Genomic DNA, 27,698 nt, shown 5'->3' on the forward strand with positions numbered 1-27,698 from the left:
TAGTACAAAATTGTTGATAAAGAGAATAAAAAATATTCATTAGGGAATAAAACAGTAGGGAGAAAACTATCATAAAGTTGTATCAGGTAGTTAATTAATAAAAATACTATGTTGTTTTTATAAACTTTCTCATATTTGTTGTTCGTCAGATTTTTACATTTTTTAATTGATGGAATTTTTTTAAATTTTAAATATTAACTTTTGTACCTCGTAATTTGTATTTATAGTTTTGTATTCTTCCTCATTTTTGAAGTGATATGCCTTTCATGTCCTACAAAATTTAAAGCACTGTGTTCCTCTGTGCTAATATTTTGTTGTCTTCTTACAGCAAGGCTCAAGCTCTTCTAAAAGTACCCCCATTAACCATATAAGTAAAGGTTTATTTCTGAGCTCTCTGTTATTTCCATTGATCTATGTGTCTATTTTCTGTACCAGTGCCATACTGTTTTGATTATGATAGCTTTGTGGTATAGTTTGGTGTCAGAGTGTGTGATACTTCTAACTTTATTCTTCTTTCTCAAGATTTTTTTTTTTTTTTTTTTTTTTGGTTATTTAAAGTCTTTTGTGTTTCCATATAAATTTCAGAATCATCCAGCCGGTGTGGCTCAGTGGTTGAGCATCACCCCATGCACCAAGAGTTCGCCAGTTTGATTCCCATTCAGGACACAGGCCCAGGTTGTGGGCCTGATTCCTGGTAGGGAGGATGCAGGAGGTGGCTAGTCAATGTTCTCTCTCATCAGTGTTTCTATCTTTCTCTCCCTCTCACCACTTCTCTCTCTAAAATCAATACAGGAAAAAAAGATTTTTTTTTAAATTTTAGAGTCATTTATTCTAGTTCTGAGAAGAATGCCATTGATACTTTGATAGGGATTGCATTGAATCTGTAGATTGCTTTAGGCAGTAGGGACATTTTAGTGATATTAATCCTTTGAATTCATGAGCACACTATACCCGTCCATTTATTTCTGTTCTCTTCAGTTTCTTTCTTCAATGTCTTACAGTTTTCAGAGTTCCCTCAACCATCCCAAGGAGTCAGCAGTTAAAGATAACATCAGCCTGCTTCCAATTCCAGATGGTTGGAATTGAAAACAAAGCCAATGCCAAAAATGTGAGGTTTTGACTGGCGATTTGGGGTAGGCTGGGCCCTGCAACCTCTACGACATACACAAGAACTGAAAACAGTGAACTGCATTTCAGAGGGTTCCAAAATCGATCACAGCTCTGCCACCTTATGTATAACCTTAAAAACTGAACTTGATTCTTCCAGGCTTCAGTGTTCTTATGCATATGGTAGACTCCTTTAGGCCAACTGTGAGGACAAAGTTAGCTTGTGTACATAAAGCACATGCTTTATTTTAAGGGGTTGTTCAAATATAAAATCTGATTTTTCTTCCTCTTCTCCACCATTACCAAGGAACCAAGAACTTACTGCTGCTCACGTACCCTTGTCTCAGAGAGACATGTGCACACCCTGGACAGGCGGTGAGCATTTGCCATTTCAGAATGGAGTGAGTGTAGTGCGGGAGGAGGCAGAAAAGGATGACTACTGGTGACAGCAGTCTTCTCCGGCTCTGAACCTGTGTATCTCATTGGACCAAATGGAAGATCTGCAGGCATCTAGAAGTCACCTACTTAATAGGCTGTGCAGCAAGCAGAGCAGCTGTGTGTCACTGTGCTCATGTATGCTGGAGAGGTATCAAGCCTTCACCCCTTCTGCCTACATACAGCACATTCCATGAACGGACTCTATAGTTTCTCATCCCGTTGAATTCCCAATGATATTTATGCATCCCTTCTTGATGGGCATCCTCCAAAACTGTCTGAGTATCTCTCCCTTATCCAGTTCTGATCACAAAGTTCATTTGTCTCACTTGGCTGTTTTATCTAAGCGATTCAAGACTTCTTAAGTAGCCTTAGGAATCCTGAGGTAGCTGCTGTGTCCATCCTCTGTCAAGACTTAGCAACCCATAAATGGTTTCCACTGCTATTAGGGGACAATCCAAAATCAAAATCTTAGCAGCCTACAAGGGCCTAGATGATCTCACCAATACCTAATTATCTAGCTTCATCTCAAGTTGCCTTCCCTTAACTCTGCTCTTTATTCCTGCTGGCCTGCCCACAGCTCTTCTTTCTCACCAAGCACATCCCTTACCCTCGCTTTACCCAGGCAGCTCTATGCCCAAGAAGCCTCCTGCCTCCCTTCACAAAACTGTGTTCCACTCTCTGTGTTCCAGAGATCAATCATACCCAACGTCATTTTCTTGGGAATGTCTACCCTGGCGATACATCTTCCAGATTTGGTTAGATTCCCCTGTTCTAGCCCACTGTAAACTGAACTATATTAAATTGCATGTATTAAGTTATTTTGACCTGTAAGACCATCAATAGCACATGGTACTCAGTCCCCTGTGTATTAAAACCCTCGCGATTGTTATTAGGTAATTACTTGAGTATTTGATTAATATCTGACTTCCTGATGGATAATAAACTCTGTGAGAGGAGACATCATATCCATTGCATCTATTGCTATTCAGCACATAATAAATATTTAATATATAATAAATGTTATTTACAGCACTGATATATGTTTTTAAATTTTTGACATCTGTGATATACCCAGAATGTGAAATGTCGTGGAGGAAAGTACTGTTTAGCCAAGTAGGGTTTTGTTGCTTTATTTTTTTAAAGGCTTCAGGCATTAAATGTCATTATCTAATATTTTGCAATGCTATTTGTAGTTCTGTGGCCCTAATGTTCTTTTTTGTTGTTGTTATGATACGGCATCGTGCCTGAGAAGTACTTTCTGAATGTACCACGAGGCTGCTAAGACAACCACAATCTTTTACATTTTCTTTTCTCTTAAGATAAATCTCAAGCAGAATTTTCTTCTAAAGAAGAATGGAACTTTTCACAGTCTTGTGCCAAGTAAACACTCTCGGATTACAAAGCAAAAGATGTTGCAAAATACTTGAAAAGTAGTTTATGAAGCAGAAGTTATACAGCTGTCACGTAAGGTCTAGTGAAAATTAAAAGATTGTGGCACAAATTTAACTCCTTTCAAGACAGCAAAGGGACTTCAGGTGTGATAGATGCTTGTGAGGACTTCGGGCGCACAAAGCCCAGCTTCCCAGAAGAGGAAGCCCAGCAGGTCTCCAACTACAGCAGAGGGGCCCTCATTAGACCAATCAAGGACCGCCATGCCCTGTGCCAGACCGAGAGCACAGGGGGTGTGCAATTAATTCTGCCCATGCTGCTGATGTCTCAGTCCATTAGTCTGCTTCAATCCTGATCATTTTTATTCCTCTCGGTCCTTCATCAACATGCCTCATTGTCTGGATCTTCACACTTGTTCTCTATTATGAAATGTCTTCTCAAAGTCTCATACGCTGAAAAGCCATGCCTGGTTAGGAGCAGCTGAGATGATATTGACTTCGACTAGCCTCTCAGGTCACCACCTTCTGTGTCTCCCCAATGGGAAGAACAGTGTGTGCCTTACCTCCTCTTCGTGCTGCTGTGAGCATCCCCTGAAATAATGGCTGTAGAAGAGCCCAGAATGCACTCATCAGTGCACAAGTCCAAGGGTTTCTTATAACTCATCCCCTGAAGAATTTCTTTCAACTCTGAAGAGATTGACTTACTTGCATATGGGTATAAAACTTAGAATACTGGTGTAATTTCTCTAATGGGAGCACCGAGTCACTAGTGCCAGAGTTTTTTTTCATAGATGGATGGGCTTTTTGATAAATAACACACCCCCAGTGTTTATTCAGCTTTGCAACTAGCCAAATAGGCCTTTACTGGGACAAGATTAGCAAATGATTAAAAAAAAAAAAAAATCTGTCTCTGTTTGCCTTTATCTCTCTCCTCTCTTCTTGAAAGGTTATTTCTGTTTTTTTAAAATAACTATGTCCCCATTAAAAACAACTCATGAATCCGTAAAATTAGTCCAAAAATATAGAATTCAAAGATGAGAAAGAATAAACTATAACTGAACACAGACCAATGGTTGCCAAGGTCTGGGTAGGGAAGGGGGTTGTCTACAAAAAGGAATAAATTATGAGGAATTATGGAACTTTTTTGTATTTTGATTTTGAAAGTTATACAACTGTATACTTCTGTTCACCTTGAAAAATTGCACACTAAAAAGGGTGAATTCTGTTGTGAATGTATTTTTTTTTTAATTGAACATAAAGAAACCTCTTTATTCCCATCAACTAATGACAAAGGTTATTAACACTTTGACATACTTCTGACTGGTCTTTTTTGTTGATAGTAGTTTTTAAACAAATGTAATTATGATCATATAATACGTATACAAATAAATAGCCAGATGGTAGAGATAGGTAGATGATGGATAGATAGATAGATAGATAGATAGATAGATAGATAGATAGAATAAACTTTAAAATAAAAAATATTAACTCATACAACCTGTACTAAATTCCAAAGTATAAGAAATATACTATGAAAAGTCTTGTCTCACTGTGTCCAATATTAAGACACCAAATTTATAATTCTACATCCTCCTTTTTTTTTTTTACTTAAAAAAAAATCTTAGAGATCATACATACACAGTGTTTTCATGATTTTTAATGCTACACAGTATTTCCATGTTTTGATGTACTCTGTTGTTTTATATTGGTAGCTCTCTGGGTTGTTTTCAGTCTCCTAATACGACAAACAGTGCTGTAATGAATATCCTGATACTAGTGACTTTTGCTTTTCAATGTGTGTTTCTGTAGCTATAGAAGAAATTCTCAGAATTGTAATTGTGTCTGAGTCTACATTTAAAATTTTGATAGATAAGGCTAAATTGCTCTCTTTAGAGTTGCACAAAGTTTTGTTCCAACAAATAATGCATGAGAGTGTGTGTTCTTACCCTGTGGTTTCAGACTTTTAATCATTTGACTATCTAAATGAAAGCTGGCTTCTCACAATCACTTGAATTTGTATTTCTCTTACTGTGACTAATTTTGAGCCTCTTTTTATGTTTAAGAGCCAAATGTATTTCCTTTCCTTTGAACTGCCTCTTCATTTCCGTGGTTCATTTCTATTTGATAGATTGAAATAATTAGAAGAAGGTTTTTGTTTTTTTCATAGATTTGGAAAATTAACCCCTTTCACTATAATAAGTTGCATATATATATATTTGCCACTTGATTCTTATCTTTATTTGGATTTTTTTACTTGCATAATTTATTTAATATTTACTTAGCTAGATTTGTGAGTCTTCTTCATCTCTGGACTTTTTCAATTCAACTGATGTAGGGAAAAAAACACTTTGAAATAATGAATTCTTGTACTTTAGGGTTTCTTTTTTTATTCTGACATTTGACCCATCTGAAATTTGTTTGGGCATAATAATGACATAGACTTTTAATATTTTATTCATCTAGATCGAGAGTCAGCAGACTTTTCCGTAAATGGCTAAATGGTAAACATTTGGGCCTTTGCGGACAGTACAGTCTCAGGGCAGCATCTCAGCGCTGCCCTCACCGTGATAGCGCAGCCGCAGACAAACTAAACCACGGGCCTGGGTGTGTCCAGTGACGCTCTCGTAACCCACACAGGACGCTGCCAGTGTTTGGCCCACAGGCCCCGTTTGCTGAGCCCCGGTGTGGAAGTCCACTTAATTATTTCAACATTTGTCAAATGAACAATGTTTCCCATCCATATACTATGGCCCACTGACCATACACTACATTTTATAGGTAGCTCTTTTTATAAAACTCCTGATTCGCTTTCCTTGTTCTGTCTTTCTACTCATAAGCCGGCACTACACTCTTTTAGTTACTATAGCCTTCTGTGTATTTTCAACATCCGATGAGGTCAGCTACTCCTCAGCTCTTATTTTGCTGAATTCTATGCATGTGACTGTTAGCAGACGAGAAAGTCAGAGCACAGCGATGCGCCTAGAAGCCATGGGGTGGGGGTGGGGGGGGATAGAAAGACTTTTAATGGGAAAAGCGGAAAAGTGTATTTTGATTATATTAGTTCACAGTCATTTTCACTGGTTAACATGAATAACGTCTGAGTAGTGAAGAGGGACTGGACCTCATTCCCTCTTCATTTCTCTGCCTCCTGCTCTTGCGGTTTAGCGCGAACAAGCTGGAAGGTGCCTCCTCACTCCCACCGAGTTGCCAGTGTGTCTTCCTTTTCTGTCTCTCATTCTTACGGGCTCAGTAGACACTAAATCACAGTTTGTTTCCTTGCATAGGATAAGTTTCATTCATGCCCTGTCACCTTTGTCAAAAAGTAATTTAAATTATGAAAATAACACACGAACGTACTTTAGAAAGTATGGAGACTCTAGAAAGTTATGAGAAAATAATTAAAATCACTGTAACACTGCGTTCAGAGATAAGCGTGTTGAGATTTTTTGGTATTTCTTTCTCTTTTGAATACACTTGTACCGTGCATGTGTGGGTACGATACATATGCAAACCATGCATGGTGAAATCTTCTAACCTGCTTTTTCCTTAATTACTTTATCATGTCATTATACTATTTTGAAAGACAGGCAAGGTTCCCAGAAATAAATAGGTCAAGCCCTTGTCCTTAAAAAGTGTTCTTTAGGAGTTTCTGTGGACATAGGTCTGTGCCCTCATCACCACTGCTCCTTCTGGCTTGCACTCTGTGTGTGTGTTTCTTTTTGAGGAGCTACGTTCTCTCTGCTCCTGGCTGCGGGCTGCGTTCTCCCTTCAGGCGGTCACTGTGAAGTGTGGGGGAGGTGGGGTCAGGCTGGAAGAAAGCGTCTTGCCAGCACTCAAGGTTTCACATTTTTTGCCATGTTTGCCCATGGCACTTGTCTCAGCATCCTCCTGTGCTTTTGCCAAAATTTGTAAAGAACAATCCTACTTTAGAAAGTCATTGTGATAGTCTTCTCCGAGAACAGGCATTTAGAAGAAAAAGTTCTCTCTTGGAACCTGCTCAAGTATCTGAGTTGCTGAAGTGCCCTAGACCCTAGGTCCTGGCTCTCTTGTACTAAAGGGCCAGCACCAGGGACCTTGAGGGCATCTTGACAGAGGAGTGCCCACATATGCCCTCTGGGAAAAGAGAATGGTGTAAGATCTAATTTATTAGTTCCACAGGTTGTCTTCATCCCCCCAAACCCTCCCCCCAAAAATTTTTTTTCTAATGGAATTTCAGATTTCCACACAGAAATGGTTTTCTCGCATAAAAATGCTTGCATTTGCAACATATCCGGATGGGACTATGAAGAAGTTTTACATGGTTTAAAACTCTGAAGAGAACTGAGGATTACGAAGATGCACTTGAAGAGACCTGAAGGGCTCTGACCCCAGAGTTGGAGACAAATGACAGACTCAGAGGCATAAACACCCAGAGTGGAGAGCCAGAGGCAAAATGATGTGAAAGACGGGGAGACTGACAAGTTTTGATTCAGAAAAAAAAAAGAGCAAAAAGGACATGGGTCAGGGAAGGAGAGAAAACTGATGTGGGTTGTTGGCAAATGGCAACAGATAAAAGCTTCATCCCGCTCTGGTGAGCGGGAATATTTTTAGTGTTTTTATTGATGTTAGTATAATCTTATTTTTTCTTTTCCTAAGTGAGCTTGAAAATTAAGGACTGAATAGAAGAGAAAACCAAAGAGTAGGCAAAATATTTTTCAAACAAGTTCAGAGAAGAGTACACATATGCTTGAAACGTATATTTTGTACATAATGGTGCACAGTAGAGAATGGAAAAAAATCAAGTGGCAGATAATGTGTCCAAGCAACATTGGTAGCAGATGGAGTGTTACATGAGCAAATGCTATTTTGCAGTGCTGGGAGCATGGCACTTGTCTTCAATAATACGAATGACTGTCCTACAAAAGGATTGGAAAAGGAAGAGCTGGAACTCACGGATGTGTGGTACATGTATTTTTGTTCAACAGAAGCAAATGTTATCAGTGTGCTATAACACTACTCTCATTACTATTTTGACTGTAGATAATAAACAGTGCCCAACAATGAGATGGAATGCTTTATGGACTAGTGAGATTTCTTGCAGTGAACTTGTTCAATCAAAAGTTGGGTGAACATCAGACAGACATGCCCCAAAGGAGCCTCCTGCGCTGAAACACGTGACTTCTTAAGGTCCCTTCCAGTGCCAGCATTCTGGGATTGGGTGATCTTTGCATTGAGTTTAATAATGAATCCTTACCCTAGCAGGGTCATTTTTTCAAAAGAAGGACTCAACAAATTATATTACCAATTTTGATTGAGACTGATATTTGTCTACCCAGTATCTGTCTATTCTCCACAGACTTCGTACCAACCAAAACTTGATTTTATCAGACATCATTGTACCCCAAGTTAAACACAGCATTTGTCAACTTCTGCCGCAGACAGAGATGGTCAAGAGAGTAGGGTCTAGTCAAAGAGATATACGTGGGAGTTGAAGGAACTTCTGGTGTTCCTGAAGAAGAGAGACTGAGCACACGGCACTGAATCTGTCCCTCCGCCTCCTCCCGCTCTCCTTCTTCTCTCCGGACCAGGATGCCTGGCCCTGCTGGGACACGAGGCAGTGCTAACCATAAAGCCTCAAGGTGGGCGTGGCAGTAACAGGAGCTGGTCACCGGGTTCACCGTGGGGCTGCCACGCCACCCCAAACTGCCTCCAGACTTCTCATTCCGTTAGAAAACTTAAAACCACGTTGTTTCAGCACCCGTTTTAAGTCTCTTGCTCGCAGCTGAACACAATGCTGTTCACCCAAAGCGATGGTGCTCCCGACTGTAACTTTTAACCCAGGCTCTGCTGCCTCCCAACTGTTACACATTCTCTGTCCTTCCTCATCTGATTCACTGATGGAAATAAAACAGTTGCTATCTCGATTTCAGAATTTTATGTAAATAGTTTAGAAAACAAAACAGGAAGGAAATGACTATGGGTAGGTTCAATCTTTGGTGCCCAAACACAGCTGTGCTATTTGGTATGTTCAACCTTCACCAAATTCCTGTACAAATCTGTGTGTGGAGCTGGGAGAAGGGGAGGATGATGACGAGAATGGAAAGAACAAACTGTCTACAAAGTTTTGAAAAACTGAGTGCAGGGGAAGTACCGCTCACAGTTCTCCACCATGATCTACATCCGCATTAGGGAGCCTGCTGCCCTGCCTGCGTTCACTTTCTATGCAAGTGGCAGGAAAGACGGCCTCGGGCAGCACGGGAATTATCTGCCACCAGAACTGCAGTTTCAGTCACTCAAATCCTGGTGTCATTTACATTGTTTCTACTGGGAAAGGTCAGGTGTCAGCAGGGACCATAAGCAAAGAAAAACCCATCCCCTGAATCCACAAGTGTAAAGAGGCCAGGGAAGCAAGTGGCAGCAGGTCTCTGTGCTGGATCACTTTCGGGGGTGGCAGACCACTCCGTCCTGGGGCTTTTTTGTAAAAAGGAAGCTGAAGGACAAACATCTGAAGGAGAAATTAATCTCTGTGAGTAGGTGACAAGCCACGATAAGCCCGCAGGGCACACGTCAGGGTAGCACAGATGTTCTGTGTGAGAACTATTACTTGATTCCAGGGAAGCGAGGAGAAGGACAGAGGAGGGGGAAGACGGCAACGGAAAACAAAACAACAAAAGTTAGAATCATCTTTGCTGCACAGCTGATTGTTTTTAAGGCCATATATCCTCCGAAAGAACAAAACATTCAAATACACCCATATGGTAAAGACGTGGTAAAACTGGAATTTTTATTTCTTGATTTTGACCGGGTACATTTGTTCATCCCATTTCAAGAACAATTGACAATATGATGTAAGAGTCATTAAATATGCACATCCATTTATTCAGTGATCTGGCCCTTCGAAATGTATCTAAAAGAAATAACTCAAAACTAAAGTTTTTGCAAGTTGTATGGCCAAGGTGTTTATTTTCATTTTTCTACATAGAGGAAAATGAGAGCCAAATGTCTGACACGAGATAATATTAATTCAATGTATGTAAATTTACCGGGATTCAACGCAACACTGAAAATTATAATATTTAAGATAGGAAAACATGGAAAATGCTTATAACATAAAGAATGCATAACTAAATCAATTATATGACTGCAAATATGTAATTATTACAACGGCATGTGGACAAGAGCAAAAATCCTTTGAGGCAAACAAATTGGTATTATGAGATTATGAGTAACATTTTTCCCTCACTTTCAAGTACTATTATTGTTGCTGTAACAGGCACATACATTTTTTTTTAAGTGAATTCAAGCAAAGGACTAAAAAGAATGCTGGAACTTGATGATGTAGAGCTTAGCTAGTCTGAACCTCTCATTTTATGGTTGACAAGTTGAATATAAACCTTATGTGGGATAGAACAGAGTCATTTCATCGGAAACAGTAAGAAATACTCATTTTCCCAAGTCTGTAGTCGAAGTGTTGTCACTTTCCAGGGGCCAATAGTAAACGACACAAGAAAGAGATGTGACAGCATGATCTGAGCTGTCGCTCTCAAATCCCCAGGCTCCCTTGCTTTCAACTGCTGCTTCTTCCCACGACGCATTGTTCACCTACATTAACCACCACACAATGAATAGAGCATCAGAATGACTCCGTAAGGAATGGGAGGGGAGACATTATTTTTAGATAACCCAAGAGTTTTAGAAACATCCTCCTCCTCCTCTGGTACCTGTCTGTGTTGAACTCACTGTTTAGGTTGTACAAAGAAAATAGTGACATTTAGGTTCCAGCTGTTTGAAGAATAACAAATAAATGATCGTGAAGTCTTTAGGAAAACAAAATAAAGTCTAAGAAAATAAGTGATTCTCCTTTTCTGCCTCCCAACATTCCACCTAGAGGGCCTTCTTTACATGTGGTACTTTTTCTCTCATTTTACTGTCTGTGTGAGAAAATAACCTTCCCGAGAGAATGGGTAGCCTTTCGGGGGGTGGGGTACAAATGGTGTTTATCTGTGGCTGAGGTTTGTTTTATCACAGGCTATAAGGCAAAGCTAGTAGGCAACCAAGTGGGTCTCTAACTTAGGGAAAGTGGACAGCAGGGCATCTCTGGGAGGAATAAGTGTCCCCACTTTTTCAGTGGGACTAAAGGAACCCTTGTTGGGAGGTGGGGTTGGAGCCCTTGTTGGCAGGTGGGGTTGGAGCCCTTGTTGGCAGGTAGCCCTTGTTGGGAGGTGGCGTTGGAACCCATGTTGGGAGGTGGCGTTGGAGCCCTTGTTGGGAGGTGGCGTTGGAGCCCTTGTTGGCAGGTGGGGTTGGAGCCCTTGTTGGGAGGTGGGGTCGGAGCCCTTGTTGGGAGGTGGGGTTGGAGCCCTTGTTGGGAGGTGGGGTTGGAGCCCTTGTTGGGAGGTGGGGTTGGAATGCAAGCCTGGCGTTAGGAGGAATGGCTGTAGGACAGATGTCTCGGGCCTGCACCACTTTTCAGTGATACTATGCCAAATCCTCTTCTTGAAAGACTTGAGTTTGTTGACTATTTCATAATAGCCTTGGATATTAGTTATCATGGAAGTTCTCTGAACTTCAAACCTGTTGCAGCTATGAGAAGGAGAGAAAGAGTCCAGAGGGGGACACAGTGGCATTGGGCAAAGTGGTGATCATTGTCTCCTGGGAAGGGAAGACCTCCAGTTGTGGTGTCCGGTGACTGGATCAACTCCTCTGATTTTCTGGGAGTTCTTCTAAACCTCTTCTCTCAGGGAGTTCTGCCTCTAGAGTTCATAAAGAAAGCTCTCCCCTGTAGCCCTTACAGTTTATTTTCTTCTCACATTTTTGTCTCTTATTGTGAAGATCTGTGTTTCATAATGTATGAAGGAACAGCTTCTCCTTTCTCTGTAATGAAGTCTCAACAAGGACACGACCTTCACAGGCTAATTAGGCACAAAACGGTCATGCAGTCAGTCCCGAAGGACAAGGCTGCACTCATTCCTCCCTTCCCTATGTAACAGACATGCTAGTCCCCTGCAAACTTTATTCTCAGTTTTATTTTTAAGAATAAAATATTTCTGCTTTCAGATGTGCATCTTAAGATTCACAAACTAATACTAGAAAATATTTTGTGAGATAATCTCAATGGTTTGTTGAACTTATTTGTCTTTTATTTCTTTTCAAAGTGACACTAAAAAGGCGGTAAGAACCGATAGAACAATAAAGCTATAAAATAAAATAGAAAACCAAAATCAGAGGTAAAACTGCAACTGATTATGCTGAAAAGTAAACATAACTGGTGTGGGCTTCATATTTGCCTATAAGCTTCCTGGTACTCAGATCCAAAAGGCAAACAAGCTATATGTTCTAGCTTTTTTCACACATGGCTCTGGCCGTTGTCTTCTGTTTGCCCTGCACATGTCCTCTTGCTCTTCTTCTGGTAACTGTGCTGTCTTTCCTTTACAGGAGTGTGTGTGGGGGGGGGGGGGGGAGGGGTTCTTCTCCACTCTCTGCCTGCGGCGCTCCATCAGCATGCCCTGTCACCTGTGCTTCTGCACAGCACCCTCTCCCCTTGACATTGATTTTCCGAGGTGGGTATCTGTCCATCTTGAGTCAGTATCAATGGGAATCTTCCCAGGGGTTGATACACAAACTTTGGGGGATTTTATTTCCCACTGAAGATTCTAAGCTGGAAAGAATATGAACCAGGAGCAGCTATTGGCCATCTTACCTACCCCGAGGAACAGGCTTGTGTCCAGCGGAAAGAAAGGAAACTAAGCAGAGGAGACAGGCCAACAGAAAAAAGAGAGAGCGAGTCCTCTGTACTGAGTCCTGGCTCCCGTCCCTGAGCCCTGAAGCCTGGTTGCTGCAGCTCTTAGATTCTGTCTATAACCCAAGAATCCTTCCCAGCAATGAGAACAAGTAAATTTCCTTCTTTCATTAGTAAGTCTGAGTAGAACTCTGCCACTTAAAACAGAAAAGGGCCCTAATTAATACATCTTTCATTATTGGAAAGGAATCAGAATATCAATTTAACAAGGAGCTCGTTTTGTTTCCTAAAATTAAGTTTAAAAGAATTTTCTCATATGGGACATAATAGCACATATTGAGTGATGTAATGGACAATGCCCTCAACCACACTTTTACAGTAAATGCCGAGTGAATTTCATGTGGTGGTTTCTGGTATATACCTTGAATAAAAGCCAATGGCATAACATTAAAGCAAAACTGAGTTAAAGCAATTCTGTAAGGACTAGCCCACTGCACGCAATGTGCTCAGCATTCTAGTGGCCCAAGGACAGAGCTTCAAGAAGGAAAGACACTTTATAACTTTGACAGTCTTCTCTAAGTGTCCCTTTCCCCCCCCATTTACCCAAGCCTCTGATAAGGGCTGAATAACAATAGTTTTAGATTCTGCTTTACAACCAAGACTGTTCCTGGGTGAGAAACGAATCCAAATGTTGTGGAGACTGGGTGAAATTAGAAGAACTACACAGTACAGTACTTTTATATAATACAAGACCATTTTGCCTTTGCATGGCAGTGAACTTTGTGGCCTTTAGGGGTACCTGAAAGATAACTAGATGTTTTTTCCCCAGAAATAGGCTTTGGATTTACAGCAGCAAGTGATTGGTTAGATCCACAGTCAGAGACCAGAATGGTTTCAACCTGGAATTTTCTCAAAACCAGAATTTGTAGTTACCTACTCTGATAGAGAAAGGCCACAGAAGAATTTGGCTTCCCGGTTTGCTCTCCAAGCTCAAATAGCTTTACAATGTTTGTTTTTCTTTTTCTCTCCTTCTCAATTCTACCTAGTGTCTCAACCAATGTATTTATCAAAGTGGTGTGATCAGAGTCTAACTAAAAATGTATTTAAGTTAATCATGACTAATATCAAGCCATTCTTTCTGAGATAAATCTGTACAAATCCTCTTGAAGTTACCTCTTACTGTGTCTGGTTTTGATCACCATTCCCAGTGCCTGGCATAATCCCTAGAACAAACTCTAAATATTTGCTGAACAAATGACTTTATTAATTATTCAAGTGATGGAATCAGACTTATGTTTTAAAAGGAGCATTCTGAATATGTTTTGGAAATTATATTAGACAAAAACAGAATTAGAGGTGGGGGGGTCCAGATAAAAGACTCTCATAACCAACCCAGATGAAGGCCCCCTGTGGCTTGAATTAAAGTCGTGAAAATGGGAACAGAGAGAACGGAGCTGATTTGAGAGATATTTAGGAGGTCGATGACATGGAGAGATAAAGGAGACGGAAGAATGAACAGGGCCAGCTAAATAAGTCACAGGGCCCAGTACAAAATGAAAATGCCAGGTCCCTTGTTGACAAATTATTAAGAAGTTCAAGATGGTGCACGAAACTTAGCTCTGTGCGTCCAGGAAGTGACGCAGGACATCTGCTCCTGAATCTGGCTCTCAGAGTGAGACAGCCTCCATTCACTAAGCAGGGGCACGACCCGGTGTTCCTAGAGTGCACACTGTGTGACAGGCACTGTGGCTAGCATTTGATTTTACTGAAAAGCAATAACATAGCAGTAGGAGGAAAGCCCGGATGAAGGAGAAATAAAGTGTAGTTCCATTTCATACTACCTGAGTGTTTTCATAGTATGGGTGAGATGGTTTCTGTTTGCCCTGATTCTTGAGGGAATATTTAAATATAGATTTCGAAGAGTTTCAGTAGTTGAGACAATGTTATTACTCCTTTACAATTTAACATACAGCTATTTGCCATCTACAGGGGTCAAAAAAAAGCCAATGAAAGATCAATAAAACCTCCAAACCTTCTTAGGTTCTTCTTGACTTTTTTTTTCTTCTATAAAGCAAAAGAGATTATAAGAGAACACCTACCAATAGAAGAGTGGTAATGCCTTAAAACCACTTCTGTGTGAGAAACTGCTCTGAGATCCTACAAAATGAGGATCACCACTTACTCTCCTATTAGGCTTTAGCCCTTGATGGTTCATTCCCTGGATAAAACTGTGTTATAGTCATGAATTGGTCCACCGTCCTACCTCAGTAGTTAGAAAATAAAACTTTTCACTGGGCATAAGTGATGAACTCATGACACATTGATAGCTTGAAATGACTAGTTTATCAAAATAAGTAAGAAGTGTGCAAAACAAGGTACACAGAAAATTCCTTTAAGAGGAGTATTTGCACATGATTGAGTTAACAGATTTTGATTCTGCATTTACTGAGCTCCAAATCGAGTGTCATCCATTGTGTCAGATCTGCACATACACGGGGTTAAGTTCTCCCTGTAAGACTAACATAGACTCATATCACTGTAAGAGATCAGTAGACTCTTTCAGGTGGCGGACATTCAGGTTATGAGTGGTAAAGTGGATTGCCCAAGGTTGTGTAAATATGTTCCAATATCTCACACCTTAAAAAACAAAAATGAAACAAAAGAAAACCCCTCTGTCTTAATTCATTCAGAATGCCAACTGCCATAGACGGTGGAGCTTATAAACAACACAAATGTACTTCTCACAGTTCTGGAAGCAGGGAAGTTCAAGATCAGAGTGTCAGCGGATTGGGAGTCTGGGGGGACCCTGCTTTCTCACAGGTGGCACGTCTCACTGCGAAAGGGGCAAGGAAGCTGTCTAGGGCCTCTATTGTAAGGACACTAATTCCATTCATGAGAGTTCTCCCTCATGGCCTAGTCACCTCCCGAAGTCCCTACCTCCTAATAACATCACATTGGCTATTAGATTTCAACATATGAATTTTGGGAAGACACACACGTTCAGACTATAGCAACTCCCTTTGATGCTCTGCTCCCTTTCACAGCCAAACTCCTTGGAAGAGCTGTTTGTTACCATCGTCACTGACTCACTCCCATCCATCTGGGGAATGTGTCCATCTGGGGAATGTGTCCATCCTTACCTTTTACTCTGCTTCCACATCGCCAAGTCTAAAGTCACATCTCTGTTCTTGTTTTATTGTGTCTCTGAGCAGTATTCAACATAATCAGCGTTGTCCATCCTCTTCTGCTTGAAACACGTTCTTCTTATGCCATCTGGAGCACCATGTCCCCTTCATGTCCTCTTACCACTATTCTTTTTGGTTTTCCTCTTTTCGTCTCTTACTTGACCCTGCTTGTGGAGTATTTTTGTTGGTTCTTCCTTCTCTGCCTGACCAGTTAAGGTGGAGTGTTTCCAAAATTCTTTTTCCACACATTTTCTCTAAGTGACCCCTCCAGTTCCTGGATCCCTGTTCTACGGATTTCAACCTCAGGCTCTCCCCTGATCTCCAGACTGACTACTCAACTGCCGTATTGACATATTCATGTAGATGTGTGAGCGATGTCTCATACTTTACACCAACAACCAGAATCCTGATTTCTCTCCTTCAATCCTCGTCAGCTCTCCCAGTCTCCTCCATCTTAGTAAAACAGTACAACCAAGAACCAAGGCAAAGGTAGGAGAGTTATTTTATTTTACTTCCTCATCTCCATATTAAGCTGACCAGCATGCCCTGTCACCTCTACCTCTAAAATATTCCGAGTCTGTTAACGTTTTGCCACATCAACTTCTATAACCCAAGTTAAAGCTATAATCATATCCTGCCTGGTCTATGCAGTGGTCTTGTTACTGCAGTTCATTTTCAGTGTAGAGCCTCTACATTAACTGTTTTCTCTACTAGGAACACTCTTCCCCGGTTTTTGCAAGACTGGCTCTTTCTTGTCATTTCATGAGAATCTCTTCTACTTACAAAGGCCTTAGCCAAACCCCTAATCTCAAGAAACCCCACAGTCATTATCACATCCAGTCTCTACAGGGCTTGTCACCATCTGATTGTGTTTGTTGGTTGGTTTGTATGTTGGTATATTATCTGGAATATAATCTCTCTGAGGTCAGCTTTGCATTTTATTTCCTGGGACATCCTCACCACCAAGACAGGGTCTGGCATAGAATAGGCCTCAATAAATATTTGATAAAGAAATAAATAATTCAGGTTGTCTTTTTGAATAATTCTTGTGTTCTTCATTAGATATTAGCTGTATCCAGGAGATTAGTAATTTGGGAACCAAATTGCCTTCTTCAAAATGGTATTTAGCCTCCTAAAAAATAGTTTCTGAATTACCAATGATAATACAAATAAAGATGAACATGACTCACTTATCATTATAAATTGGCTACAGTTTTATACATCCATAAATAGTCTAAAATAATCAAGAAAATGTTATGGATTTGGCCTTCAAATTATGACTTAATTGAGTTATACAAAATAGAAATAAAGAACAACTTCTCTAACATTGTTGCAATGTACTTTTTAATGATAAGTTAGTACAGTAATGGTAATTTAAAACCCGAAGTAAATGTATGCCAAGCCCTTGAACATATTTTATAAAATACAGACATCTAAAAATAAAAAGTCAGTTAAAAGTGAAAAATACCCTAGAGGATTCAAATTAGTATGGTGTTTTCACTTTTAGATTATGAATGGTATGGATGAATTGATAACAATAGTAATAACAATAAATTAATTATGTTATTATAACTCAAAAGACGATTCTAGAAGCTTTACACAAATTATTTAATCCTTACAGCAGACCTATGTACTGAGTATTTTATCATTTCCACTTTTACATGTGAAAATTGAAGTTTCGATAGGACAAGTAACTTGCCAAGGTGACAAAGTTACTGGATGTTAGAATCCAGTTCTGTAGGAAGAAACAAATAGAAGAGAAAGACGTGTCTGCTGGGAGGCAGATAATCATAATAATTAGTATTTGTATAATAGTTTATAATGCTCTTTTCATAACTGTAAATTATGCAACCTTGATGAAGACAAAATACCACAGCACTGCCCTGGCCGGTTTGGCTCAGCGTTTAGAGCGTCAGCCTGTGGTTCGGAGAGACCCAGGTTCGGTTCCCGCTAAGGGCACGTACCTCGGTTGCAGTTTGTCCCCGGCCCTGGTTGGGTTGTGCAGGTAGCAGCCGCTCGACATGTACCTTTCACACTGATGTTTCTCTCTCTCTCCCTCCTACTCTATCTGAACAAAAAAGGAAAAAATATCCTCGGGTGAGGATTAAAAAAAAAAAATACCACGGCACTTGTTTGAAAATGGGTTCAGAAGATAATGCCTTTTGTAGCAATAGAGCTGACATTTTGTCTAAAGAAAGAAGTTAGGTTGAAAATGTGGAGACTCTCTAACTGGGGTATCACACCAGAGAGATTCAATGACCTGTGTTCTCCACCATTCTCAGCACGTCCCCCTCGCAAGGGCCTGTCTTCTTGGAGATAAGATTGTTTGCAAATCCACTTGAGTAAATGCATCTCAAGATTTTAATTGACTTCTTTGTAATAATATTCATATTTGCCACCTAAGTTTTATACACCAGACTAGCAAGGAATAGACTTATGTTGCAGAATATTCACGGCCTGACTTGAAAAACCTAGATCTGTAAATCAACAGAGCTCTGCATACAATGGAGAGGAAAAGAACTCGTTTGTGACTTAAGTTGATTCATTCAACAAATACTTCTTGACTCTGTCCCATAGGCTGTCCTCGGGGGAAACGGCATAAAATAAAATAAAAACATGGTTTTTATTTTTCTAGACTAGCACCGAGGGCAGCCACGCGAGGGCTACCTACCATACCTGGGAGAGGTCATGGGACTCGAAACTTTCTCTGAGCTTTTCCTTACTCCCACCTGTGAACTAATTCACTGAGACGAGCATCGAGAATGTCTGCATGACTGTATCTAAATGGAGATGTAAGTTATCACCCTTGCCCCTGAGCCACTATAAGGAAGCAGGCGGCTCATGCTTGAATTCTAGCAGTGAGAGTATTATCTCTGGAGCCGTAAATCAGCGTCAGATGAATGTGGCTGCCAGCTTTTTTTTTTTTGGAGTTTTGTCAAGGAAAGTTGTCTTGTCCTAAAGATTATATTTAATGTTCTAAAACAAACATATCTGATTAAAAGGAAACCTGCCGGTGTATCAGATGAGGTTTCCAGCTTCCTTGCCCCCGGGCTGAGCCAAGCCTGTTACTTTGTTTTGGGGTTCCAGGAGGTGAGGTGTTTCAGCCAGGGCATGTGTTGGGAGGTGACAGCTTCAGGACACAGCGGAGAAGACAGCCGTCGCGTAAACGTGTGCAAAAGGACTTTCGGATTTGACCTAAACTCACAGAAAATGTTCATTTTACATGCCAGTGTCCTTTTCCACTGATCCCCTTGAAAAGCAAACATGCTTTAACCAGCCGGTACTCCTGAATTTGCCCCAAGACTTGCCGTGAGGGGTCTCTCCCTCTGCCCCTGGCCCCCGGCTGTAGAGATCACAGACTCGGTTCTTTAAGTTCAGCCTAAGTTTCTGCCTGATTCCATCCTCTTCCCGGGCTGATGAATCGCTCCCTCGTCTGAGACTACAACCCTCTCACTACCACCTAATGGACCGTAAACCCACAGTAGCAGAATGTTGGAGCTGAAGGGATCCTAGTGGCCCTCAGCTGTCCAACTGGCTTCACCAGGGGCCTTTGAAACGTTTAAGCATCTAGATTTCTAGGCCCAGCCACAGATTCGGGAGGCTAACCTGGAGCCCAGAAACCCACATTTCACAGAAGCCCCTTGAGGTGATCCGGAGGCACAGTCGGGTTCGGAAGCCGCCGGGGCGTTGTAAATCTCTCGTGTTGTAAGTGAGGAAGCAGATGTGGGGGGATTTGTCCACGGTGACAGTAAATTGCAAAGTCAGGACTGGGACTCGGTGCCTGTTCACCAAACTGCCCTGTGCTGCCTCCCGCCGCCTGTGGTCAGGATGGGCCCGCGGCACAGTGTCCGCGCGTGGGGTCAGCCGCGTCCTCGGGACGGCGGCGGGGAGGGGAGGTTCCTAGGGGAGCCGGCTGTGTGCCAGCCAGGTGACGTGGCTGCGTGCTGTGGTGCCTAGCCGACTCTCTTCATCTGGAGAACTGGGGTCACGATTTCTGCTCTGCTCTAGCCCCCGGGATGAGATGCATATAAAGTACCTTAGAACGTGTAAGTGAGGTTACAAGTATAAAAGAGTGATGCCAATGACAAATAAGAAATACAGTGAATGCACTGATGATACTAGTGAAGGTTAGAAGGGACTGTTGAGCGCAGAGGTCCCAGGGACGACCCGGCTCACGGCTGCCAGGCCTCCCACGCGTGTCTCCTGGGGGGCGGGGGGGGGGCGAATGCACGGGCTGAAGTCTGGTCTGTAGTCTGTCATTTCAGTTCGCTCCTCTGGCTGAGCTCTAGGGTGCTGACTAACAAATCTCCGTGGAAACGTGGGGAGTGAAGATTAAAGCAGATACACTATTGCCTTTTGACTCTCCTTCCCCAAACCGATGATTCAAATATCCAGATGTCTTGGGGGAGGGGAAACAAATGTCGGCTTTCAATGCTGGAGGGACGTTGGCATCATCCAAGAGCATCATCTTTTCCTAAGTCAGCTTTACCTTACACTTCTGAGGACACAGATGATTTTGTCCCTTACCTTTTAATCTTTATGGGTTTTGAAAATTACCCAAGTAATTTAATGACATTTAAAAGGCCCTTCATTTTAGGAGTTTTTTTTACAAGCTGTTTTATTTTATTTATTTATTTTAATCTTCACCCGAGGATATTTTTACATTTATCATCAGATAGAGTGGGAGAGAAAGAGAGAACTATCAATGTGAGAGACACTTCAACTGGTTGCCTCCCACACAACCAGACCAGGGCCGGGGATGAACCGCAACCAAGGTACTGGGCCTTTGGTCAGAATCGAACCCGCGACGACTCTCTGGTCTGCAGGCTGATGCTCTAACCACTGAGTAAACCAGCCAGGGCTACAAGCTGTTTTACAAAGGGTGTGTAACTCCTGCACTTTCTACTCTCCTCCATTTGAAGCAGTAGATTACTGATTCCCAGTCTAGAAAATAATACAGGAATATCCCCTTCTCTACAGTTTTGCTTCTCATGGTTTCAGGCAACTGCAGTTCAACACGGTCCAAGAATATTAAATGGGAAATTTCAGAAATAAACAATTCGTAAGTTTTACGTTGCACGCCATTCTGAGCAGCGTGATGACATCTTGCATCACCCCATTCCATCCCAGCCAGAGGTGAAGCATCCCCGTGTCCCGTGTCAACACTGCGCTCCCCGTAGGCACTGAGCATCCATCTGGGTTAGCAGGTGGACTGTGGGGATGGCACAGTGCTTGTGTTCAGGTCCCCCTTCTACTCAATCCTGGCCCAGAGTGCAAAGGCAGTGTTGCTGGCAATTCAGATGTACAAGAGAGAAGCTACAAAGTGCCGCCTTTAAATGAAAATGTATGTATGTATAGGTAAAACAGTATATATAAAGTTTGTATTACCTGGGGTTTCAGGCATCTACTGAGGGTCTTGGAAGGTATCCAAGGACAGGAAGGCACTACTGTGGTTTCTGAACATAGCCTCTCATTGTAGGGAAACCATTTCGGTATATAGCTCTACCGCCTCTCATTTTTGAGCAAGATAACAAGAAACAAAACAACCCAGAGCCTTATCATCCTCACCTTCAGGAAAAGCAGCCTCTCTGTGTACCAATGAAATCAGTGACTGACACCAGTCTTTTCCTCTGTGCAACTGTCAAATAGAAAAATAATAGAGTGCCATGTCGCTAATTGAGAACAATAACACATCACTCATTCAGATTACTTAATGAGGAGTTTGAGTTCTTGCTGCAGAGTAACCTCCTGGCTTTCATTCTTTTCTCTGTCCTGGTGCCTCGGGCGTCATTCTGCCGATGCTGCAATAGGTCTTCACCAGCCATTCAAGCTGCCACAAGAAGACAAGCCTCATGTTTTCTACAGAAGGGAAAACTGCATCCGTGAACTGAGCTAGGAGTTAGGAGATCCCGGGTTTCGTTCCTCTCTTGCCTCTGTGTTTGCCTTTGAAATAGGGGGATTAGACCAGATAATCTATAAAACTTCTACATGTCATTCTATAATGTGAAGTATTGCCTTAAGTGATTTTTTGGGGGGTTCAGTGAAAGATTGTTTCAGTCTTTTGTGTTTTATCAACAAATATTTACTGAGTACCTACTATGTGTCAAGCACTGTTCTAGGCATTGTGGGTACAACAATGAACAAAATAGATAAAACCACTTCCCTCGTGGGGTTCATATTCTAGTGCATAAAAAAAGAAGAAGAGGGAAAAAACACTGAAAATGAGTTCTCCCAATTTTCATAGAGGCAGGACTTCCGCAGGGTCTGGAGCAAAGGGGAAGAATGAAGCAAATGAAATTCATGGCACATTCCTTTTGTACTTCTCCTTCTGTCTCTCTTCACTTTCTTCTTTTTGTAATTAAAACATTTTTAGTTCTCACACGAAGATCTGTTTATTGATTTTTATTTATTTATTTATTTTTACTTTTCCAAACTTTATTAAAGAAAAAGAAATGATGGCAAATCTCTAAAATATAGTTAATTTTCTGGGATTCTTCCCTTGAAAATGTGGTGTTTGACTTCAAAACACATACCAGGGAGTGCATTATTCCCAACTGTACTAAGTAGGCAAGAGGCTGAAATCCTAAAATGTTCATCTTCCACCTTTTCCCAGTCTGTGATCTGTCTTTGGATTGGCAATAATTGCCTGAACAGCTCCTATGGCTTCATTAATTTTTGTCTGTAGGTCTCTGAGCTCTTCTATATGCAGCAATCTCAGAATTTGAGGAGCTTTATTAAGAACTGCATTTCCTGTGTCAAAACCAAGAATATGCTTGTCTAAAGCGACAGGCAATCCCTCTTTTGCTTGACTTGCTTTAGCAATTGCTTCTTGTGTCAGGCGCTCTTGGACCAAAATGCGAATTGCCTTAAGCATTACAGGTAATCATCATGACGCTGAATCTGAAGGTTAGCCAAAGCCGTTACACAGTCTTAAAATCAGGATTATTAACATCCAAGTTGATCAATGGCTCTGCATTTTTAGCTGCATTGTCAACATTTTTTGTATTATCAGCTACTGAGTCCTTGTATTTTTCAGCATTATCTCCATATTCAAGTCTAACAGTAAACCAAGAAGCCAGTCAATTGCTTCTTGTTGATCTTGAATCTTGAAAGGACAGTTAACATCTGTGAGATACTTTTCAAAGAACTTGGGCCAGTCACTGCTGTGGATGTTTCTTAAATTACCTCTGTCTTCAATCTTGTAGTGTCTGATTTTCTGGTCTTCAAGCCAAACAATAAAGTTTCTAAATTCTGTTTCATCTTTGCAGTTGAAGCCCGCAGGGTTGTGGTAGTCGAGGGCCGTCAGCTTGCGTCGGAACATGGTCCCCGCTTCTCGCTCTAGGCCCCAGGCTTCGGCAGGGAGCAGACAGGCGAGAAGCCTGTTTATTGATTTTTAAAGAGAGGGCAACATCAGTGTGTGAGAGAAACTGATTGATTGCTTCCCATATGCTCCCCACCCGACCAGGGATCGAACCCCCAACCTAGGTATTTTCCCTGATCAGGAATCGAATCTGCAACCTTTCGGTGCAGGGGAGGATGCTCCAACCAACTGAGCTACCCTGCCAGCCCTCACTTCCTTCTCCTGTCCTAGCTCTAGAACAACACAGATCAAAACTGTACAATGTGTGCTACCGGAAAACAGTTATCTCCTATGTAGTTAACGTGCTAGGTGCAGGAGATGCAAAGCCAACCAAGACATAGCACCTGCTGTCCAAAAGCTGGCAATTTAATTTAGAAACAAAACCTCTATATAAAACAGAAAATGCTTATTAAAAATACCATAAGCTGAGAGCCAGAGAAGTGGCCCAGACAGTTACGAGCCCCATTGGAAGGAGAGACCTCTCTAAGGTTTGGTTTACTTAAAATACTTACGTAGTGCATGTAGACTTGGATTTGAGAAATAAAGGCGGTTTCTAGATTTAAAAAGACAATAATCACAAAACTCGAAAAAAAGAGAGTAGGATATAGTGCAACAGTTTCTTTTTCTGTCGATAAAGTACACAGGGCGTAGCTTTATTGACAAGATGTATTTATGTGACTACCACTGTGATCAACAAGGGCTTTGAAGTGCAGACATGAGAAGGAGCTAATGGGAGAGATTGACTTGAGAGACCTTGCACTTGAAGAATGATGAGGGGCTTCTAATGTATTATTAAATAACATCCAGCAAAAACACCAAAAATGAACGTTTGAAAAGATGTACACGGGACGTCTGCCTTGGACCGGGTACATTCTGATTTCAAAAGAGAACCTACTTGCCGTGGTGGTGGTCAGAGTATTCTGAGCCGCAGCTAGGCCCATACTCATGACCACCTCTGATCCCCAGGAATCTTTGTAGGAAGCACCCCCCAGATGAACATTTAGCTGCTTGGCCTCTGGAAGAATGCCCTCAGGTTCTTAACCCCAAGGAAGTCCGTGTCCCAACACACACCCTCTTCCTACAACAATTAAGTTGGTTTCTTTTTACCATTGCTTTCAATGGTCACATGATGAAAGAAATTCTTTTATTTTATTTAAAGAAAAAAATAGGGCTGGGTGTCTTGGTTGACTTTGTAAAGTTCCCAGCGAAAAGATCCTGAGAGCTTCCCGAGTCTCAGTGTGTTTCCTCCGAGGTCTGTGTAAACGGAGATAAAGGTGGCAGCCGTTGCTGGCGTTGGTGACATTCAGTTACACAATCGCATTGAGCTGGGATCAGGGAACCACCTGTCTCTCCAAACTTGCTGCAGTTCAGTCACTGGGGGGAGAAAAAAAGAAAGACTTTAAAATGAGAGTGTTAATGCCCACTAGACCTGGGAAGAAAGGTACAACTTAGTCGATAGGCACTCTGAAATGAAATTTCCAATCAGAATTCTCATTAGCCTCAGTCAGCACCACCCATATCAATGTTTCTTTTGATGTGTTTGCCACAGCATCTCCAGCTGTGTCAATATTGAACATCTTACTTCTTAGAATAATTTGTAGAACTTTGAAGGGACACAAACATTACCTCTGTAAGCAAATAAAGCGTATTTGGAAAGGCTTTCTTGTGTCATGACTAATTAGAGTATTAGACAGAGATCTGATCTAACCACTTTCTCAGTGTATATATTCATCCAAAGCCAAGAGAGGATGTGTCACTGAATATAATTAAGGAAACTTTCTAACATGGGGATTTTGCTCTTTATCGTATGTCACATTCCTACAGCCTAGAACTATGCCTGGCCCATGGAAGTGTTTAATAAATGCTTGCTCAGGTAATGACTATATCCACAAGCATTTTCGGGGTGCCTACAATGACATTAACAAGTAATATGATCACAGAGTGGGGTTGTGTCCTCCAGTTCTGGCTCCAGATGGAGGGACCCAGAGACAACCTGTCAGGAAAAGGATACATGATATATTTTTTTAGACTTTCAGCTTATCCATTTGGCTAATTATTGCAAGAGTGTTTTTCTCTCCCTGTCCACACCCCCCACCCCCAAATGTTTCATTTCTCAGAATACTATTTCAGTATTACTGGTTTTTTCCTCCCCAGTTCTATTTTCAGCTCTCCGCCTTTTCTCATAATGACCTTTAGGTGATAAATTAGTAATAATAAAAATCAATAAAGAAAAGTAAAGTTTTCTTTTTTGGAAAATAGAAATGAGTTTTATGTTAGGGAAAAAGGAACATTGAAGATGGAATGTCCTCTAATTTTAAATGTACCCGTCTGGCTTCTGGGAAATTACAAATGTTTATGGACCTCCCTCGATTTAGGGCAACCTAATCCTGCACCCTTGAAAACTTATATTAGGAATAACCACCCGTTGGCCCTCTTGAACCCACAGTGTTCATTTAGCAATTAAAAATATAAAAGACATTTTATTTATTAGTCATGTTTGAAATCGATAATCTCTTTCTATTGTGAAGTCATCTTAAAATGTCTGCCCAGCACATTATTACAGCCTTACCATCCCTCCCTTTGCTCTGAAGAGGCACAGGTCCGGAGGGGACACATAAGGAAACGTAGACCAAATGCCATTTCAATAAACTCTAAGGCATAGTCATGCTTCTCTTGTAATGCTTGGTATGTTTTGCTTACAAAATCGTCCTACGAAGAAGACGGTCAGTTAGGATGAGAGATTTTTGTATACAAAGATGAGAGTTAATATTGATATTTGCAGAACTGGGTTCAACCTGTGGAAGACCTAATCACTGGTCTTAGAGAAGTTATGGCATACTGAGATGTTTAAATTTTCACTAAAGTGTGATTGGCTCGTTCCTGCATGCCTTTCTGAGTATATGCCAACTCTTTCTCCTTATTTCTCTTGCTGGCTAAAAGAACAATCACCGAGTCTTGTTGGTCCTATCTCCTAATATTTCTCGAATCAGTGTTTCTTTCTTTTTTTTTTTGGTACGTGCCCCTAGCGGAAACCAAACCCAGGACTCTCTGGTCCACAGGCCGATGCTCCAACCGCTGAGCCAAATTGGCCAGAGTTCAGTGTTTCTTTATGTTTCTGTTGTGTTACTCTGGTTCAGGCCATCATCATTTATCATCTGGTTTTTTATATTTCTACCAAATCGGTCTTTCTTCTTCGGGCCTTATGCTCTTTCGACCCTTTCTCTGCAGTCAGGGGGTATTGCTTCGGATGTTGCATGGGGAAGTCTTACCAAGTCCTGCCTGTGGTGCTTCCTTCCGGTCTTACTACTCACTGCTTTTCACCTTGTCCTTTCGCCCCCATCCCACCCCCATCCCACCCCCCTCCCAGACTGCTCTACATCTTCACAGATGCTATATTCCCTTGATGTCTCTGTGTCCCCAATTCCCAAAATACTCTCCTGCCTCTTCTCCCTGAACCACATCCTTCATATAATTCCTGTTCATCCTTGAGATTTCATTTTAGGTGGCAGCCGTTTTCCCATAAAACCTTTCCTGATCTTCCAGGTTTGGAGTAGGCACCCTCCTGTCTGCTCCCAAACTGGCCACCTCCTGTGCTAGCTGGCTGTTGACTTGTCCAGTCCCTTCTCTGTTCAAGAAGCTCCTAAAGGACAGACTCTGCATTTATCTTGTTCTAGTTGTATTGTCAGCATCCAGCACAGCGATGGCCACTTAGTAGGTGCTAAATAAATATTTGCTCAATATTTTTAAATTGAGAATTCAATACTCCCTTAAAGAAAGCGTAATATATATGAGGGTGTTCTGACAGCTATTATAAAATGTCAAATATTTGAAATAAATATGTGTTTTAATTATATGTTCTCAATAGTATAGATTTCTTACACACACACACACACACACACGCACACACACAAACTCATTTTCCCTACAGTTACTCAAGCTCTGAAATAAGTCCCTTGTTATAATAAATTAATTAGCTTGGTGTGTATGTATATTCTTTTTCATTGACGTAAAATAATAGCCCACAAAATGACTAAGAAAGGGAGAGATTCAGCTGCTGATATTTTAGTCATAATTTTCTCAAATTCAAAGGATAATTTGGCCAACTGAAAATAGTCATTTAAAAATGTGGACTGCCCCAGCTGGTGTGGCTCAGTGGTTGAGCATCAACCCATGCACCAAGGGGTCGATTCCCAGTCGGGGCACATGCCCAGGTTGTGGGCCCGATCCCCAGAGGGGGGCATGCAGGAGGCGGCCAGTCGATGTTCTTTCTCATTGAGGTTTCTCTCTCTCCCTCTCCCTTCCTCTCTCTCTAAAAATCAATAAAGAAAAAAAGAAAAATGTAGACAGAATTTTTGGATGTCAAAGCACGGATCATTAGGAGGTATTAAAACTTGAAAAACAGCCCTGGCCGGTTTTCTCAGTGGTTAGAGCGTTGGCCTGCGGTCCTGAGAGACCCGGGTTCGGTTCCGGCTAAGGGCATGTACCTCGGTTGCAGTTTGTCC

At 41.5% G+C, this 27,698-nt stretch overlaps 1 protein-coding gene and 1 pseudogene across 2 annotated transcripts in view; one reads left to right on the forward strand and one right to left on the reverse strand.

Moving 5' to 3' along the window:
• NRG1 (neuregulin 1) overlaps positions 1–27,698 on the forward strand; it is a 1,034,638-nt gene that overhangs the window by 650,728 nt on the left and 356,212 nt on the right. The window lies entirely within an intron of this gene.
• LOC118622314 lies at positions 22,429–23,157 on the reverse strand (annotated as a pseudogene).

The sequence above is a fragment of the Molossus molossus genome, unplaced genomic scaffold, assembly GCF_014108415.1.
Source record: "Molossus molossus isolate mMolMol1 unplaced genomic scaffold, mMolMol1.p scaffold_m16_p_9, whole genome shotgun sequence".
In the NCBI taxonomy this organism is placed as follows: domain Eukaryota; kingdom Metazoa; phylum Chordata; class Mammalia; order Chiroptera; family Molossidae; genus Molossus; species Molossus molossus.